This window comes from Anabas testudineus, chromosome 4, assembly GCF_900324465.2.
Source record: "Anabas testudineus chromosome 4, fAnaTes1.2, whole genome shotgun sequence".
Classification (NCBI taxonomy): domain Eukaryota; kingdom Metazoa; phylum Chordata; class Actinopteri; order Anabantiformes; family Anabantidae; genus Anabas; species Anabas testudineus.
The window spans coordinates 3985679-3993479 of NC_046613.1; positions in this window are offsets into that span (position 1 = coordinate 3985679).

Here is a 7801-nt window from a genome sequence, read left to right on the forward strand (position 1 = left end):
GGCCCTGTCATCATAAAGGTTGTTGACCATTCAGTAGCCCATATTTAGTTCAGCTTTTTTATTTATTTGTTTTGTTTGTTTGCTTCATCTTTCATACAATAATACAATGGCACACCCAAAACCTGATTACAAAAATTTGGCTTTACACTGAAGATACACTTTCATTATTAACAGTATAAAGTTTAAAGTTTATCATACATTTTTATCACATTTTTGCTTTTTCCAAATGTGACCTCAGTCTTTTGTGATGCACCTCAGCATGGCCCCCAGTTTCTAGTCCCACCTTTGCCTCAAGTGCTGCTTTTTATACAGTACTGCTGTTCTTTGACTAGTCTGAAAAGTGTCTGACTGGTAAACATAAATGTATTTGCACTGTTAAATGCAATACCCTATTACAAACATATTTAAAGAATAATTAATAATTAATAATAATTGTACTGAACTGTGCTCAGTGCCAACTGAGTTGTTCACAAAAAGAATAGTCAGTCGCCCTCGTCAAGAGTATGATAATGATGTTTTGATACACTTGGGAATTCATCTTCCCCTCAATCACTGCAAGCTGACCAAGCCCTGATGTAACCAAGCAGGCCCAAAGCATGATGTTTCCTCCACCCTACTTCACATTGGAACGATGTTTTCATGATGATTTGCAGTGACCTTTTTACCCCAAATGTAGTGCTGTGTGTTCTTTCCAAATAGTTCAATCTTAGTTTTATCAGTCCATGAAACATTTAGCCAAAACTGCTGTGGAGTGTCAATGTGCTCTTTGGCAAACTTCAGGTGTGCAGCAATGTTCTTTTTAGTAAGCCGCAGCTTCCTTCATGGTGTCCTGCCATAGACACCCTGCCTGTTCAATGTTTTATGTACTGTAGACTCATGAACACAGACGTTAACCAGTTCCAATGATGCCTTCAAATCTTTCGCTTTCACTCTGGGTTATTTCTTTACCTCATTAATGAGTGTTTGCTGTGCTCTTGGGGTCATTTTTACTGGCCGCCCACTTCTTGGTAGTGCAGCCATAGTCCCACAGTGTCTCCATTTGGTGAATTTCTAAAGTGTTTGAAATCACTTTGTAACCCTTTCCATGACAAAAGAATGCAGAAAATTGAAAATGAAATTCCAAAAGTTACACATACTTTTTCTGGCCACTGTATAACGTCCATCCCACCCTCTCAGGTTAGCTGCCATGGCAAAGCCTGAATGGGTTTCTGCAACTATATCAACCTCTGCAGGAGCAATCACACCAGCACTAGCCACAGCCGCCAAAGCAGTGCTGACACCAGCCGCTCCAGAGAAACACAGATCTCCGCACAAACACTCTGAAGGCCAGAGAAGCTGTTGCATAAGGACACATTATAACATGGATTTGCACTTTTATAACTTGAAAATGAAAGTGATGTATCAGTGAAGCTCTGGAAAATGAGAATAACCGTTCCAGCTGCTCCCCTCTCTGTGTGTCGTTTTTCTTAGTTTTGTTGAGTTGTTGTTGTCTATGTCTAATCACCTGCTTTTGGTGACCTTGTCAGGAGGTGTACATAACATGGATACAGCTGAGGAGGTGGAGGTGTGGAGTTTTTTATCTAGATGAACTAGTTCTCTTTTCTGTTCTGTTTTTAACTTTAATGTCAGTTTGACATGGGGATTTCCCCTTTGGGGGATAAACAACATGGTAGGATCTTACATTGTCAGATTTTATTCAGAGTAAAATACTTTGTTAACCCAAAATTAATAATAATATGACCACTTTAAATTAAACAAGAAAGTGTGTCTTACTCTTATGTGAATTGCCTTCAGATGACTCTGTTGTGATTTGATATACGACTGCTCATCCCATCTTGACTTCCGTTTCCGCTTCTCGGAGGACGCCCGTGTGTTTTTTCGTCTGAGAGCAACAGCGGGATTTTTAAACTCTACACAACATTTCTTCTACAGTTCTACAACTCAGGTACGTTTAAGATGACTAATATGCAGCTTGTTCAGTGTGTGGAGTGCAGGATGTTTAGACCGTCTTTCTCCGTCGTTAGCGACAATTTTACCTGTGACAGGTGTGTGCTAGTTAGCACTCTGACGGAGAAGATATCAGCGTTAGAGGAGCGCATCCAGACTTTAGAGAGGGTTAGAGAGAGTGTGAGTAGTGTTATTTCTTTAGAAGACAGTCTGGGTGCCGCGGGCGGAGAGAGCCAGTCCCCGACTCCGGCATTAGAGCCCTCACAGCGGGGCGAGTGGGTGACGACTCGGCGGCATACTCGCGCAGCCAAAGCTAAGGCTAAGGCTAAAGCTAGCCCACCGGAGCACACCACCCCCGCGCTTCACGTGTCTAACAGGTTTGCCCCCCTCAGTGATTCACCCGCTGAGAAACCTGGAAGAACTCTGGTTATAGGAGACTCGATCATGAGACACGTGAAATTAGCCAGACCTTTAGGGGCTCCAGCGGCTGTGGTCAGGTGTATCCCGGGAGCCAGGGCACCGGACATTGAAGGCAATCTTAGGGCCTTAGGACAGCATAGCTTTTCAAAGATAGTGATACATGCTGGAGCTAACGATATACGCCTTCGTCAGTCTGAGGTTACCAAGAATAACTTTAAAGAGGTGTTTAAATTAGCGAAGGCGATGTCCGAAGTGGTAATCTTCTCTGGCCCCCTCCCAATGAGACGAGGTGACATAACCTACAGCAGGTTATGGTCACTGAACCGCTGGATGTCCAGGTGGTGCTCCGAAAACAACGTGGGCTTCATAGATAATTGGAGTACCTTTGAGGGCAAACCTGGCCTGTTAGGGCGGGACGGTGTCCATCCCACTCGGGAAGGTGCTGCTCTCATTTCTTGCAGTATAGCTCATAGTCTAAGATCAGGCCTAGCTAGTCGCTGACTACCCAGAGTCCAGGCCAGGGAGCAGACAAACAGGCTAAACCAAGTGTCTGCTAGCTGCACAGAGTCGTCACTCAGGGTTCAACATATTGAGACTGTGTCTGTTCCTCGAGCTAAACAAAAAGCTAGAAAAACCCAGAAAGTCTGTTTTAATAATTTAATTAACATAGTGACCTCAAATTCAGAGCACACTGATTGTGCAGCCAGCACCTCTGATCTGAAGTTAGGACTGTTAAATATTAGATCTCTTACATCTAAAGCTCTTACTGTTAATGAAACTATCACAGATCAGGAGTTTGATATACTCTGTTTAACAGAAACCTGGATTAAACAGGACGAGTATGTAGCTTTAAATGAAGCAACTCCTCCTGGATACAGCTACATTCACCAGCCTCGTCTGACTGGTAGAGGAGGAGGTGTCGCAGTTATTTATAATGATAAACTGACTATCGTACAAAAGCATGTACACAAATTTAAAGCTTTTGAATGTCTTTATAGTAACATAACAAGTATAGATACAAATATAAAGTCTGCTCAGCCGATCCCGCTAATTATCATTTACAGACCCCCAGGGCCCTACTCTGAATTTCTTTGTGAATTTGCAGATTTCCTTTCTAACCTAGTTGTTTCTGTAGACAAAGCGTTAATTGCTGGAGATTTTAATATTCACTTTGAGAATCCAGAAGACCCTCTGAGAACAGCATTTATGTCCATATTGGACTCGCTAGGAGTAGATCAGTGTGTAGTAGGACCCACTCATAAAGCGGGTCACACCTTAGATTTAATAATATCATTCGGTTTAAGTATAAGAAATTTACTTACGCTCCCACTGTCTGAAGTTATCTCAGACCACTATCTTGTTTCAACTACAGTGTGTCATATTAACAATGTATACTCAGCGCCGCGCTATCGCATTAAACGTACATTTACATCAACTACCGCACAGAGCTTTATTAGTAATCTTCCAGAGTTATCAACTTTGATTGGATCACCGTCTGACACCACAGAACATGACCAGGCGACTGAATATCTCGAGTCGTCATTACGTTATACCTTAGATAATGTAGCTCCAGTTAAAAGAAAAGTCATCAGAGATAAGAAACTTGCTCCTTGGTATAACGATGACACGCGCGTCTTAAAACAGACTACTCGAAAGTTAGAACGTAAATGGCGCCAAACCAAATTGTTAGTATTCCAGATAGCGTGGAAGGAGAGCATCCTGAACTATAAAAAAGCTCTTAGTGCAGCTAGATCAACGTATCTCTCCACTCTCATAGAAAACAACAAAAACAACCCTAGATTTTTATTTAATACAGTAGCCAAATTAACTAGAAAGAAAACCACTGCAGATATCTCCACAACAACGTTGTGCAGTAGTGAGGACTTCATGAACTTTTTCAATAACAAAATTGTAAATATAAGGCAGAAAATTCAAGCTTTAAAACCAGACAATTTAGTTGACGCAGGTGACGAGCTAACCTCAGCAGATCAGTACCTAGATTACTTTACTCCTCTTGAAGAGAATGAACTAATTTCACTCATCTCTTCTGCAAAATCTTCAACCTGTACATTAGACCCTATACCGACACACTTTCTAAAACAGATAGTGCCAGAAATAATAGAACCCCTGCTGACAATCATAAATTCCTCACTCAGCTGTGGGTATGTCCCAAAGTGTTTTAAATTAGCAGTTATTAAACCGCTAATCAAGAAACCTGATCTCGACCCTTGTCAGCTGTCAAATTACAGGCTGATATCAAACCTCCCCTTTATCTCAAAGATTCTCGAAAAGATAGTAGCTGGGCAGCTATCCTCGTATCTTCATAGAAATAACATACATGAACTCTATCAGTCAGGATTTAGGCCTCATCACAGCACAGAGACGGCCCTTGTTAAAGTAGTAAATGACCTCCTATTGGCCTCTGATCAGGGTAGTGTCTCTATGCTTGTGCTACTCGATCTCAGTGCAGCTTTCGACACTATTGACCATAGCATTCTCCTTCACAGACTAGAAAATGTTGTTGGAATTAAGGGAACGGCCCTCTCCTGGCTTAGGTCCTATTTGACTGATCGTTATCAGTATGTAGATCTAAATGGCGATTACTCCACATGCTCTCCAGTGGAGTTTGGTGTTCCACAGGGTTCAGTTTTAGGCCCCCTGCTTTTTTCCCTCTACATGCTTCCTCTGGGCAACATTATCCGTAAACATGGTATTAACTTTCATTGTTATGCTGACGACACACAGTTATATGTTTCATCAAAACCAGATGAGATCAAACTGCTTAATAAAGTTGAGCAATGTGTAAAGGATATACGAGACTGGATGCTAATTAACTTCCTTCTGCTAAATCCTGATAAGACAGAAGTACTAGTTATAGGATCATCTGCAGCTAGAAGCAAGATGTTAGACCACACCGTAACTCTAGATGGCCTTTCCGTTACATCTAGTGCAACAGTCAAAGACCTTGGTGTGATTCTAGATTCCAGTCTTTCATTTGAAGCTCATGTAGATAATGTCACCAGGACAGCTTTCTTTCACCTCAGAAATATTGCCAAGATAAGGAATATTTTGTCACTAAATGATGCAGAAAAATTAGTCCATGCTTTCATCACCTCTAGGTTGGACTACTGTAATGCCTTACTGTCTGGCTGTTCAGCCAGGTGCATAAACAAGCTTCAGTTAGTTCAGAATGCAGCAGCGAGAGTCCTCACTCGAACCAGAAGATACGATCACATCACGCCTATCTTATCTACACTTCATTGGCTCCCCGTGAAATTTCGCATTGATTTTAAAATACTACTTTTGACATTTAAAGCATTAAATGGTCTTGCGCCGCATTATCTAAGTGAACTGCTAGTGTCTTATGATCCACCACGCCTACTTCGCTCAAAGGATGCTGGCTGCCTGTCAGTACCTCGTATCCTAAAAACTACAGCTGGGGGCAGAGCTTTTTCTTACAAAGCCCCAAAGTTATGGAATAGCCTTCCAAATAGCGTTCGGGACTCAGACACAGTCTCAGTGTTTAAGTCTAGGCTGAAAACCTACCTATTTAGTCAAGCATTTGAGTAAATAGATCTGGGAAGGACTCATGGACGTAGAGCTTTATGGTGAACTGGTATGTTTAGATGCTGTCTTCCCAACTCTCACTGATCACTCGGGTTTGTTGATGGTGAAGTGTTTGGTTGCTCTACATCCCAGTGCGCCCTCATGTCTGTGTTTTCTTCTGAACCCACCCTTTTAGTTAGGCTGTCATAGTTAGTCCTGCCGGAGTCCCTGCTGCACTACACTAAATATACATTCACCTCAAACTTTATCTGACTGTGAATACAACTAACTGCAATCTCTCCTCTTCTCTCTCTTTCCCTCTCCCTCTCTCTTTTCCCTCTTCCTGTCTCTCTGTCGAGCTACACGTCATTCCACCCTTTGCCCTCTGGACCTGTCTGACTCGTCCTGATGCCCAACTTCTGGCTGGAGATCTCGTCGCCTGGATCCACCGTTTGCCCTTTGGGATGCGTTTGGAGACTGGATTGGTCACAAGCTACTATGATGTCGGTCCCGGCCTCGGCGGACGTCGGAAGCTGTTTCTTGGAGGTCTCGACTCAACGCTCGATAGTCAAGGAATGGAACTAGTCTGCCTGCAATAACTAACTGGACTCCATATTAACTTAAAATACTTTAACTGTTATACTGGACTGCTGCCTACACAGCATGTAATCACCCATATGAGGATGGGTTCCCTGTTGAGTCTGGTTCCTCTCAAGGTTTCTTCCTGTTGCCTTCTCAGGGAGTTTTTCCTTGCCACTGTCGCCCTCGGCTTGCTCATCAGGGACAATCACATTATTATGACTCATACACATACACTGTTCATGTACTGTTCTTTGGTTGTGTAAAGCTGCTTTGTGACAATGTCAATTGTAAAAAGCGCTCTACAAATAAAATTGAATTGAATTGAATTGAATTTGGCTCTGTATAAATACACTGAATTGAATTGAACTTCTTCTTCTTTTGATTCTGCAAAGAACTGTGAGCAGAATGTTTGATAAATAAGATTATTATTTTAAATGGTCCGTAAGGAGCGTGTAGTTGCTTTGTGTGTGACAGAGAAAGACTTTTGTGTTTTGGCTCTGTCATTTTGGTCAAAACACAAATGCAAACTTAAAGCACAGACACCTACGCATTTTACCCTCTGTCTTGCGGGAACCAGTCTTTATCTGCTCATACTCTATTCTAAATGGAAAAGGTAATGGGAAAATATTAACAATATATGCTGTTTACATTGCTTGGAATCAAGATGAAGTAAACATCAGTTGAGTATTTTAACATTTAATTGTTTGATTGTGTTGAATTGAAAACCCCAAAAGACCCACGAATACTGGCTATTAAGAAAAATATTAAAAATATGAGTATGTACAGTGGCAAGAAAAAGTATGTGAACGTTTTGGAATTTTATGGTTTTCTGCATTACATTTTTATAAAATGTGATCTGATCTTCATCTAAGTCAGAAAACAATTAAATTCCAAAAGGTTAAAATACTTTTTCTTGCCACTGCTGACATAAGAGAGTTAGCAGAGGATGGGTTTGATCTATCAACCTCCAGGTTTATTGCCTATGCCTTTCCACACAACGTTGCTCACAGTCAACCCAGATTGGACTTGAACCCACAATCTCCAGCATAGGATGCTAATGCCTTATCCAAGAGGCCATACTTTTCTCTCATTGTGTTCTCCAGTTATTTATGTCTGACAGACTTAGGTGTGATTTTTATAATAGTCCATGCGATCGCCACGTCAGCTGCTTTTCCAGTACCTCTATGACAGAGGCGTGTCTATCAACCAAAAACACATACACGTCACTGCCACTATGTAAAACCTGAAGAGTGAGTTTCATGACTGTTTGGTATGTGAATCAGGGAAGTTTGCTCAGTCACTTTTT